The following is a 12677-nucleotide window of genomic DNA, read 5'->3' as shown; positions in this document are numbered from 1 at the left end:
GTTATGAACTTTATATCCCCCAGAGCCCAGCAGAAATCTGGTACATGACCATCAATAACAAATGACTGGCACACTGCCCATGCCAAATCCTTGGTGAGCATCCAGGCTATCATGCCTTGCACTTGCAGGAGCAGGTTGAGAATTGCTCCCAGAGGTCTCAGAGGCTTAGACCAGAGGGTGTCTCGATTTCCTGGAGTCCCAACATATCAAAACCCACCACTTGTCTTCCCAAAACAATGGTGAAGAAAGGAATTTATTCAATATAGGTGTACCAGGAAGAGAAGAGGGACCAAGTGACCCCAGCCCTGAGTCAAGGGTTCTGACATGAAGTACAGTATTCACTAGGGACAGAATTGGATCAGCGGGGAGTCTGGATCTGGTAGATCATGATCTCAGGTATGACTGTGAGACCTGGAGAAGTCCTTGTGTCTAGAGGTCAATTCTTCCCTGAGATGAGATGATTGCTCCTGGCATGGGGTAGCCTCAATTTCTGGCAAATTCCTGCTTAGGAGGCTGTTCCTTGAATTTTGTTACTCTCTTATTTCTTATCTTGGTGCTTTCAGTCTTAAAGCATGACAAGAGAGGTTAGGTAAATTTAGGGATATTCAAGCTTCTATTACTGGAGGTGCATGGGACCTGCAGCAGGGCCTCTCTTGGCCACCAAGTACGATGAGCCCGGCTTCCTACAGGCGCTGCAGGCTCAGTGCCAGCCTGATGTGGTGAGGGCGCAGGTGCAAGTGCAGTACTTAGGGCTTCTGGGACTGATAGGTTAGAGGTGGTGTGAAGCTGGCCCAAGCTCCTGGGCAATGGTTGAACATGTACCCCGTGGACTATGTTCCTTGTTGGGGTACAGGCCAAGGACAATTGGGACACCCAGTGGGGCACACGTCCCACTGCAGGGCTGATTGACCTCTGCTTAAACTCTCCAAACTCTCTGCTCAGCCTCTCTGGCCTCTCTGCCCACCTTGCACACGCGGTTGCTTGGCAGTGCTGCAAGTGTGCTTTCTCACCCTTGTGTTTCCATGTTTGTTGGCTCGCCACGGAGGTGCAGCAGATTAAGCCCACCTGGCCTTCCAAGCGCAATGTGCGGGTCCCAGGTGCTGGAGAGACCCTGCATCCCTACCTCCCCAACCTCCTCCTTCCTCCTCCTTGTTTGCTGAAAAGGAGCGTACACCTGCACAAGGCATTTGCCTATGCATCAAGCTCTGGATGCAACCTAGCTCCATCAGGTTGTTGCTGCAGACAGGATCACAACCAATAGGGACCCAGGGTTTCTAAGCCTGAAAAAGAGTGCTTCAGAAGTGTCAGGAAATATTCATGCAGCTCCTGCTGTTTGCCCACAACTTGAGAGCTTGAGGGCTTGTTCTTCTGGGAAAGAAATAGCTGCAAATGATGGAAAGGCTGCAGACATGCAGGACAAAGAGCACTCTTCTGAGCTCACCAGACTAGAGCAGTGTGTGTCTAGTGTAATTGATGGGCCAGACTTTCTGGGTCAGCAATCCTAAGGAAAGTTTATAGGTTTACGTGCTTACCTATTTCGTTGCAAATGGCGATGGGAATGGTACTTTGAAAACACAAAGAAAGTGTGTGACAGAGCTCAGGTTGCATGCACATTGATACCCAGCTCTGGATAATACACCAGAAGAAGCCTACATGAGGAGGTGTTGTTTTAATGAAGGTGAGGAAGCAAGAGGTTGCAAGGTTTCTTGTGTTTTGTTTGTATATGTAAAAAAAAAATTTTATCAGTCCACGGACCCAACTCTGAGCACTGAGTTGATTTCTTCCTAGCACATGACCCTCTTTTCTGGTAATTTCCTCTCCAAAGAACCTGTACCTTTTATCATGATGAACATTTTAAGTTAAAATTGTCAATAAAAACCTCAAACCTTTATTGCAAGTTTATTGAATAAAGTTGAGAAATGCAATATACAGAGGAAAAATGCATCCACCTAAATAAAAACATTTGTGTATTTACAAAGTTCAGTGACTTCAGTTTTCACATGCAGAGGTTCTTACAGGAAAATGGTAGTAGTGTTTAGATGAACAGTCACACAAATACACTGATTTCACTTTAAGTCAATTAATGAGCCTATGCAGTCCCCACACAGACACACGTTCTACATCTTCTAGTGCCAGTCACTCCCCTTAGACACTCACAAGTTCCCATGTTCTTTGTATTGTTTCACAGTGAGGATTAATGACTGGGAATTACATTAGGAAGTTTAAATATCCCTTCATTTACAGAACCACCCATCCCATCTGCAAGTGTAAGAGGCCTTAGGTTAGAGTGTATGGGAGAGTGTAAATGCATAAGTGGAGGGAAAGAAAGGTATGCAAAATTTTCACACATTTCTCCACATTCTCAGCAACACTGCTATTTTCTGATTTGAGAAATTAGAACTGCTATTTTCTTGTTTAGCTTAATGCTTATGTGGCTCCTGGTACGTGTTTGTTCATCTTTGGTGCCTTAGGACATCTTTGGTTTTGGAGCATGCAGATCTGACACTACAGGATGTTTTGTTTGTTTTTTTACTACTTGACAGCTCCCTGAGAGTGGCCAGAGAGTCTGAGTCCTGAGGTTACAAAACAAAAAGTACATTTTCCCATACTCCTTTCTTCACAGACGTCTGTGAAAGACCACAGACAATTAGAGGGAAGTTTGGGTTTTCTACTCTCCTCTAGACTACTACTTTGTGGGTCTTGGGTAGGATATGGGGCATCCATTTGCTGGTCTGGATTGCAGTGTGAGCTGACATGTTCCGAGTTCAATGTAGTGGCATCCTTGGTTCCTGCTTCCTGGCTATAGAGGTAGATACTTCCTTGGTGGGCCAGTCCTGTGCTGCTGATTCAGCAGATGTACCTGAAAGTCTTTCAATTATGTGGTGACCTAATTCCCTATATTAAATTCTCTTCTATAGTTTCTACCTAGAGCCATTTCTGTACTTACAAATGCCTCTTAAGTGTTAACTACTTTTTTTTGTGGATATAATTTCATATCATTTTTAAAAACTGGAACTTTTTATCTTATAGTATTTATAGACCCCATGCAGGTGTAAGAAATAATATGGAGAGATACTATGTAACCTCCAGCCCATCTTCCACAATAGTAACATTGTACAAAATGGATTATGATAGCTGGGACACTGATGTTAGCACAGTCAAGACTCCAACATTTCTATCACCCCAAGGACCACTAAGCTGTCCTTTGATATTTGTACACACTTTCCTCCATGCCAAATGTTAATTTTTCTTTCTTTTTGTTGGGGGGGGTGACAGGGGGTGGCATGGATAGCAAGACATTGAACCTAAGGCCTTGGACTTGCTAGCCAAACATTTTACCATTGAGCTACATCCTCAGCCAAGCAATTTTGTCATTTTGAAAATGATATATAACTTCTATTACATAGCATGTAATTGTTGGAGATTGGTAATATTCACTCAGCATAATTCTATCAATAGTTTGTTTCCTTTTATTATTGAGTGGAGTTGCACACTATGGATATTCGCTGTTTACCCACAGGATATCTATGTTGTTTCTAGTTCAGGGCTGTTGCCAAAACCAAACATCATTATCATCAGAGAACATACTCTGTATGGTATCAGGTCTTTTAAGTTAATTGAGTTTTGTCTTAGAACCCTGGGTACGTTTTATGTTTCATGACACCTGAAAAGAACATATATTCTACTGTTGTTGGTGTCAGCTGGCTTGCAAACCTTTCCAGAGGCACTGAGGGATGATGTATTTCTTTCTTCCCAGAATCCAGACACTGCCCACATCTCTGGATTCTCCAGGGCCCCTCATCTCCATCTACAAAGCATCCTCTGTGGTCATTGACTTCTTTAACCAGAGTAGACAATCCAAAGATTAGACATTTCAGCAGATACGTTTCCCTTCCTCTAACGATGCATGTGATTACATTGTGAGCAACTGGATAACCCAGGATAGTTCTGGGAATGTTTGCATCTCAAGGCCACTAACTTAATTAATATCTGCAGAGTCCTGTTGCCAGATAAGTTAACAAACTCACTGATTATGGGTCAGGACTTGAACATTTTTATGAGGCTTGTGTTTGGCCTGCCACTCCATCCCTTTACTTTTGACCTACCTAGTTATGTTTCTTGCCACTGTTAAATACCATTTATGAAGTGCTACTTCGATTCTGAGTGCTGCTTCTTTGCTGAAGCATAATTTATAGTAGTCCTGTTTACATTTGCCCCTTTAGTGTGGATGGTGCAATTAAGTACAAGTACAATCCATGTGTTGTTTGTTAAGTTGCATTAATAATTCCTCATTTCCAGGAATGGACACTGGCATGAGACTCAGACAGTACAGAGGCCAAAGTCCAACTTTTGGGTAGATTAGATTACAATGACAGGCTGTCTTAGGACTTAACGTGGGTGTTTTATGGTGGCTACACCTGCTCCAAAAATGTTTGGAAATCAGCAATGTTTATACCTGCGGAAATTTCCACCCACAAAATGTCAGTAAAGTTTGGAATTTGGGGATTTAGGCCATGTTGTTCATTCAGTCTTAGAATTTAGCCTGTGTATCTGCTGAAATGTCTACTCTTTGGATTGGCTGTATGTTTTATTTTTATGGATTAATCTTCACCCTTATCAACTGGAAAGTTCAACTGGATAGCCCAATGCTTCCATTGTCAAAATGGCTGTTCCTGGGAGATGAGATGGACCTGGGTAAGACCTGAAAGGTATGTTACTAATGAGCACTCTTTACCTCACTTAAATACCTCTTGGTAGATCATTACTATCTTTAGCTGCTAGCTAAAGCATTTGTATATTAGGATATGAAATGCCTACACTTTTTAAAGTAATCATAACCTTGATTTTTCTAATTATGGGGGTGGGTTGAGTTTTGTCACCACTTGGGTCTAAACTGGCTTTTGACATGCACCTGTGAGAATGCACACCTAAGTTGGGAGTGCAGTTAATGGGCCCAGCCCAGGGCTTTTCTCTGTGTAAATCTTGGAGTTATTCAGAATACAGTATGATTTCTGATACAGTACACTGAGAAGTTTCACTTATACACCATGGCTTCTCAGGCAGACAAACCTGGTTCAAGTATAGGAACTGAGAACTAGGAACTAGAACAAAGATTAGTTTCTCTAAAAGTCAAGTGAGGTGATGGCAGCTAGAGTGAGGAAGCAGAAAGCATGCCTCCTGAACTAAAAAAAAGAGATGCTGGAGACACACCTTACAGGAAAAACCACTAAGAGGCAAAATTTGACTTTTCCACAATTCCAGCCTGCTCAGAGCATCTAAACTTCAGGTTAAACAGAGAAACTAGGAGGGATCCCGCACCACCAGACGCCAGTGCCCAGATGGCTTGGGAAGACGCGGACCACAATGTGAGCTAAGTTGTATGTGGTACTCCCACAGGCAACCCTGGGCCAGATCAGCATAGCCCCCTGGACAAACTGATCCCCACCCAGGGACAAAAAGAGAAACTGAGTGATAAGTAATAACAACAAAAAGACACATAGCAAAGAGTGTGGGGAACCCTGAGTGCCGAAGATGGGGCAAGGGGTATCCATCACAGAACTGTAAATAAACAAATCGGGCTGGAGAAGGCTGGAGTTGTGGCACACACCCAGCCACCAGGAGTGGGAAAGCTTGTAAAAGCTGTGGTGCAAGGAAAACTCCATAGGAGAGGGGAGAAGGCCCACTTCCCACGTGAGCTGTAAATAAACACACCGGCCTGAGAAAGCTGGTACAGTGTCACCTCCCCTAGTGTGCTTGGAAAGTGGAAAGCTTGTAGCAGTGGTGATCACACACAGGAGAACTCTGAGTAAACAAAGCCTGTGGGGCCAGGTGAGTGTTAAGCTCACCCCTGAGATCTGCATAAATAAAGCCTCCAGCAACAGCAGGCTGACAGCAGCTGGCAGGTGAGCCACAGCTGCAGATAGCTATTCACAGAACAGTCTCCAGACTCTTTTTTTTTCTTTTCTTTTCTGTCTCCCTACCTTTGATGAGACAACAATTGAACTACACCTTCATGCTGAAAAACTTAATGAAACCGTATTGCATTTGAACTTGGGACACTTTGTGGGGTTTTTTTTTTTTTTGTGCAGTTTTGTTTTGTTTTGGTTATTCCAGTCTTTTTCCCCTTTGATGAAACAACCACAGAAATACTTCTGAGGCACCATCTCCAGGATTGGAGGCTGAGGGACCAACACCAAAATTATTAAGTCTGAAACTTTATTGCATTTGAACTTGGAGATTTATATATATATATTTTTTCATTTATTTATTTTTAATTTTAATTTAATTTTATTTATTTTATTTCATTACTTTTTTATTTTCAATCCTGTCTCTGTCTCTCTAATGCCTTTTCAGCTTATGGTTGATTAGTACACTGTCTCTCCCTGTTTATAACTTTGAAACTTTTTTTGTTTGTTTCTTTGTTTTGTTTTTTCTACTTGTTTATTTGTTTTTCCCTTTTCCTTTAACTTCTTTGCTTTCCATCTCCTCTCACCCTTCCATTCTAAATATCACCAGTGCTATTATTACAAGCTAGAAAATACTTAATTGCACACAGTACAGTGACAATAACAACACCAAGGGCAATGACGGGAAGACAGAAAAAACAGGGAAACCAGTTTCCCCACAGCAAAAAATTAGTACAGGAACCAGAGGGAAATGAAGAAAGCAGATAGTCAGATCCAGACTCCAACAAAAAGAAGATAAACTATGCCAAAGAAACCAATGAAGCCCACAAGAATAATGTAAAAGAAGAAATACTACAGGTACTCAACAAGAATTTTGTAGAGATGATACTGGGTATCATCAAAATGTACAGGAGACATCAAGAAATTCCAAGACAACAAAAATAGAGATTTTGAAAAAGAAAAAGAAGAAATAAAGGAAACCATAGAAGCACTGTATAAACACCAAAGTAGAAATCAAGTGAACAGTCCTTGGACCAATAACAGGCCTTTCCTATAGCCAGTGTGCCTCAGTTATTGGAATTGCCCTGCTTACTTCATTCAGAGCAAACTAATGTCACTTGTCCTTTGCTTTCCAACCTCTATTTTAACTTCTCTTAAAAAATACCAAATTTGTTTTGCTAAAATTTTGTTTTGAATTTTCTTATCTGTGTCATGAAAGATATTGGTCTATATTTGCTTTTCTTTCAACACTTTTTCCTGGTTTCAGTATTGGGTTAAAGCCTGGCTCATAGAATGAGTTGAGAATTATTACTTCCTCTTCAGTTTTCTGAAAGAATTCATGTAAGTTGACATAATTTCTTCCTTAAATATTTGCTGGTGACTTACTAGTGACTCCAAATTTCTTATGTAGATATATTTATCTTATGGTAATAAAAGATAAACTCTCTCCTAATTGTATTCTCAGAGAAAGCTAAACAGAATGGTTTTCATCCAGTTTAGTCCCATTCTGGGGGCACAGTTGGGCTAGGAAGCTATACACAATTTAAAACATATTTCCATTATAAAATTAATATATTCATATTTTAAAAATGACCTGCTACTCTGTAAGCACAGCACTCTCACTACAGCATGAGTAGCAATGTTTATTAAGGTTGAAAATTACAGTTCTTATATACTCCATATACTTCATGTGTTGTTAATCTAACTCTGACAGTGCAAGTTTGCATTTTATTATATTCTTCACAATCATTTTCTACTGGCTACATTAATCAAAAGAATTTATTGTAATTTACTTAAATGTACAGATGAGGAATGGTGAGTTCCTTCCTTTTGTGCCATTTAAATTAACCTTGATGTGAATATCTTTGGGTGTATAGATTTCTCAGGATTTCAAATTATGCATAGGATAGAATTTTTTCAGAAGTAACTCAGCATTTTGGGATGGAGGCTCCTCATACATTTTTGTTTACAAAGAAGGTTATTTTTTCTATATATCAAACAACTTCAAATCATAATTGTATATGGGCATCTCCTGAAGAAGTCCCATTTGCCTTCAGAAAGACTTTCATTTTATTGCTTCCTTCTGCTTCTGAGGATAATGTATTATTCATTTTTTCCACAAGAATGTTTTCTAGGAGGCAAAGGGTTTTGTCTGTTTTGTTTCCTGTTGTATAACTGGAGCTTAGAAAAGCACCTTACCAATAAAACACACTCTATAAATACACATTGAAGGTAGGAAAACAAATAGGGGAAGGAAGGAGAAAGTTGGGGAGGGAGGCCCAGAGGAATGAAGGAAAGATACTCATCTATGAGCCCAGCAAACAGCCAAGAGCCACCTTATGTGGGTCATGCTCTCCATTGCTTTGTCCTTCAGGCTTTATGTTTCAGTTTCCTGATCATTTCTATCAGGTGAGTTGTTTTCATTGATTTCCAATTTGCATAAATATTGAGCCTTATTGCTTGCTAACTACTAAACTAAGTAAACACCATAAATTCCTTTGCCAACTTTACTGAGACTCTCTGGTAATGAATTACTCTCCTAATGTGTAGAAGACTGTACATCATTTCTTTGTAAAGCAAGTTGAATATAAGAATTTGTTCCCTGTGGTTGTGTTCACCTTGTGGTTGTTTCTTATGGGGACATGTGACCCAAACTGACTTCTTCTGGGTTCCAGACTATTGCTCCCTTCATTTGCTTGGCAGGAAGATTGAATGATGAAGAATCATTTCTGATACTTTGTCCCTTGTCTGTTCTGAGGAACTGGAAAGAAGAGATGGAGAAGTACAGAGTAGATGTAGCTGAAATTTTATTGTTTATATTGATTAAGATAGTTTTCTGGATGATGTGTAAAATATAAAGTTCACTTGTCATTATCAATGAGATTATTTATTCTAGAAAGCCCTGAACTTAAGCAAGGTAGGTAGACACTAAGGATATGATGGTGGAGATCTGCTGGATGCTATTGTTACCATTTGACACTTTACTTATTTACTTTTTCGTTCATTTATTCATTTTGTAGCATGGGAATTGAATCGCATAACCTTGACTTGCTAGACAAGTGCTCTACCACTTGGTCATGCCCCCAGCACTTTTGCTTTTATATTGTTTTTGAAATATGGTTTCAATAACTTTGACCGATCTGGAACTTTTCATCCATCCTCCTGCCAATACCTCCCAGGTAGCTAGAATTACAGATTTGCACCATCATGCCTGGCACAGTTTGGCAGTATAAAGACCAGCTTAGACTTTTAGTAAACTCTGTTGAACTAAAAGGGAAAACAAGCCTAGAATGATTATACATGTGTATAATTTCAGCTGTTCAGGAAGCAGAGGCAGGAGAAGGGCAAGTTCCAGGTCATCCTGGGCAAAGCTGGTGAGACCTTATCTCAAAAGGGCTAAGAGGCATTGTGTTTTACTGGCAAGTACTAGGCCTGGTTGAGTCACCAGTATTGCAAAAAAAAAAAAAAGGAGAAACTATTGTTTTCATAGTAAAATAGGAAGCAACTAATGTTTAAAAAACCATTTAGTTTTTAGGGTCAACACCTAACTTCTTAGATCCCTCTACCTGTTTATATGGTACCTCACCCTGAGATTTACCTCTAGATGCTTTTGGAGCTCAAGACACTCTGGGTGCAAGTCCTCTGGAGGTATGCATGTTGCAAGCCTTCCATGTAATGTAATTTTCCAGATTCATATACCCTGTACCATGGCTCTAGTATTTGGCCTCACCTTCCCCTTTTCTTGGATCCAGATTTGCTCCAGGTCTTTCCTATGTAACATAGGCAGGTGACAAGGAGGAGAGAGCTCACCTTCAGCAAGACCTAAATCAGGAGTCACTTTTTCCTGTGCTACTGACCACCTATGAGGTATTCCTTCCTTTCTTTCTAGAAAGAGTCCCCAACTTAATCCTTTACAATGTGTTGAGGCCTCTGAAATTTCATTAAAAATTTTTTTTGAGAGCACATATTTTTCTGGAAAGAGAGTCTACCTTCACAGTCTCGCAGAGGGGCTGTGATCCAAAGAAGGAAAGACTCATGGAACATCAGGTTAGCGAGGCACCTTTCCTCTCTTTCCTGGTAGATTAACCAGGTAGCTGATCAGGATAGTGGCCCTTGAGCCACCTCTTGGTTGATGCACATGAGACAAGGATCATGTCCTGAGGGTTCACATTTGCTAATTGGAACAGAGGGATGGAGGACAAAGCTCCAATCTTATTTTAAATTCTTGTTCCTTAAGCTAAGACTGGGTAACTAAGACCTTCCACTCAATCATGTCCCCCTTGCATTTGTAAGATAGTGATACTGAAACATTATGATCTGAAGGTTTTTTTTACCTTGCAAACAGGTAAGACTTTGATGAATGCTGCAATTTAGTATATTAACAAAAAAATGGATTAATCATGTCAGAATCTGTCAATACCACCATTTTTAATTGTCTTCCTTAAATTTTCAGATTTGCTTGAAAGATAACTCATTTCTGAAATTGTGAGTAGGTTGTATTACTTCAGAAACTGTGCTGAATTAATGATGAAAGTTGCATCTTTCCTTCACATTGGTACTTTGTGTCTTTCCTGGTATGTCTGCTGTGTCTTTTATGAATCCTGTTTGTGGACTGGTAGGTGTGGCGGGAGTCCTGGGTACTAGTCCTCTTCTCTTTATCTGTGTGTCTTTGACTTAGTTATTGAGCTCTGTGAATTTAAGTTTCTTCATCTGTACAATTTAGATTAATAAGTGTATTACCTTGGATGGCTGTTGTGGAAACTGAGAAGAAACATACATGGGTGGTAGTTTATAATAGAGACTAAATTCTTAACACTGTAACTTGCACAGACATCTGTCAAGACTGCAGTTTGGAGATTTTATTCTATATAGAAGGTGAATTATGTGAGCTTTTTTCTGGAAATAAGCTAAAGTTACAGTCAGTGTTATAAAATTAACTTTGCAGAAAGAGGGTTTGATGCACACTTCTAACTTTTGGGCCTCATATTGACTCAACCCCAAGTTCTTAGTACCATCTATTAATAGGAGTGGCATGTTGCAACATGTGATCATGTTAGGATAACAGTTATGATGTAATTTAAAGGCTAGTCAGATTTTAGGAGGAAGAATTATGAAGATTTGCGGACAGGGTTTCATTCTCCATGACCCATATAGTTATGACATACTTAGGTAGGGATTCTGCCTCTTTAATGTTCAAAAATTTTTGTTTTCAAAGTACTTTATCAATATCTTAAGTGTTTTTTTCTCCTCAACCAAGTTTTCATGAGTGCATTTCTGCTTTCATCTAATTTAAATACTAAAGTCTAGGTCATAGGTTTTATTACTTCTGTATGGTGTTTTGTCCTATTTGTTTCATTTAAGTGAGCATATTACCTTGCTTTTCATGAGAAGACTGTATTCCTTTCTTTTTCTTTTTATTCATTTATTTATTTATTTATTTTGACACTGATGGGAGTCAAATCCAGGGCTTTGCATATGCTAGACAAGTGCCTACCATTGATCTACTCCTCCCAACCCCTCTTAATTCTTTTTTGTTTTTGACACATGGTCTTGCATTTCCTAGGCCAATGCTTTACCACTTGAATCTAGCCCCATTTTTATTTTTAATGTCTAATTTAACATTTTTGGTCTCTCACTGGGAAAGAAATATTCTGAGAATTATTGGCAATACCAGGATAGTAAATCATGGAGCCCCCTAGGAAAACATAAAATGAAATACAGGGATAAGAAGCACCAGATACCCACAGAGCAGGGCAGTGTGGTAGAAGTCTCAAAAGGCAGTAATATTAGAACATAAATGTTTTTGAGTGCTTTATATAAATCATCTAATAAATTTCTCAAAAACTATAGTAGGCAGGTATTATCAACTTTAGAGTTGAGGAAAATAATATATTGGTCAGACCACCAAGACTCTGCCATGTGAGCAATGCCTCCAGGCTATTTGCTTTAGTTGTTCTTCAGAAAGTGTTTCCAATTTTTTGCCTGGGGCCAACCTGGACCTCGATTGTTCTACTGATTTGTACCACAACACTCAGGCTCAGTTATTGAGCTATATTCTCACTAACTTTTTTCCTGGGTTAGCCTGGAAACACAATCCTCTTGATCTCCTCCTCCTGAGTAGCTGGCATTATAGACAAAACCACATTAATTTCTTAATTTTTGGCAAGGCATATATACAAACTCAGCACCCAGAGTTATGGAGCCTCTTTTTTTAGATAGCTTCTTAAAGTTTCTAAACACACTTGCCTGTCATATTATTCAGCAGAAATACAGTCATTTTATTTCAGATCATCTGCTCTGAATGCATTTCTAGGTGGCTTGAAGAACCTAAGTCACAGAGGGACATTTATATTACTAACTCATAGTTGAAAACAGCAACATAGATGTATTTTTCAATATGTTCATTAAGGTTATATTGTCTAATTCTGTGTTGCATGATCCAAAAGCTGTAGGGAAGCATAATCTCTTCACTAAGAGGATCTATTATGGAGAGTGAAGACTATGATGTTAACAATATAAGGAATTTAAAATCTTTTGGACACTAGATTTGGAAAATCTTTGGACTGAGAGAATTAGAAGTTTTCTTGGACTGTCTGTTATTCACAATTGAGACTCCACCCACATCTTTCTCTCCAGGGTGCACCCTTTAGATTGTACTTTGGTAAATGATTCCACTCACTTCCTTTCATTGAGTTACAATCCATCTTTCTTGAAAAAGGCATTTTGGATCTGTGTATGCAAAAATCTTAGTGTCCAGTCCTTCATAAAGGA

General features: G+C 39.5%; 1 pseudogene; it reads left to right on the top strand.

Moving 5' to 3' along the window:
* The first annotated feature begins 4685 nt into the window (after window positions 1–4685).
* The window catches only part of LOC109703324 (chromodomain-helicase-DNA-binding protein 1-like), a 47298-nt pseudogene continuing 39306 nt past the window's right edge, over window positions 4686–12677 (top strand).

Source organism: Castor canadensis, chromosome 18, assembly GCF_047511655.1.
Source record: "Castor canadensis chromosome 18, mCasCan1.hap1v2, whole genome shotgun sequence".
Classification (NCBI taxonomy): Eukaryota; Metazoa; Chordata; class Mammalia; order Rodentia; family Castoridae; genus Castor; species Castor canadensis.
The sequence above is the reverse complement of the archived record's forward strand: the minus strand, read 5'-3'. Positions and strand labels throughout refer to the sequence as shown.